Consider the following 275-nt stretch of genomic DNA (forward strand, 5'->3'; position numbering starts at 1 on the left):
AAAACCCACAACAGCCGCCTACCGCCGAGCTGAGAACACGCAAAACTCAGTGCAGGGGTGCCAAAGCACTGGCTCGCTGTTTCTTGAAGCCTTTCGGATTATGGGCTCGCACGTAGCAATGGCTGGTCACACCTCGGCCGGGGTGGGTTTGCCCACTCGTGCTTTGCAAAAAGGCACATTTCATACAGGCTTTTATGGATTTACTGATTATTTTATTTATTTTTTTTACCTTGGTTCCTGAGCGAGATGGTTTCCCTCTCCCTGAAGGAATTCCT

The sequence above is a fragment of the Cariama cristata genome, unplaced genomic scaffold (genome assembly GCF_000690535.1).
Source record: "Cariama cristata isolate BGI_N322 unplaced genomic scaffold, ASM69053v1 scaffold19068, whole genome shotgun sequence".
NCBI classification, from domain to species: Eukaryota; Metazoa; Chordata; class Aves; order Cariamiformes; family Cariamidae; genus Cariama; species Cariama cristata.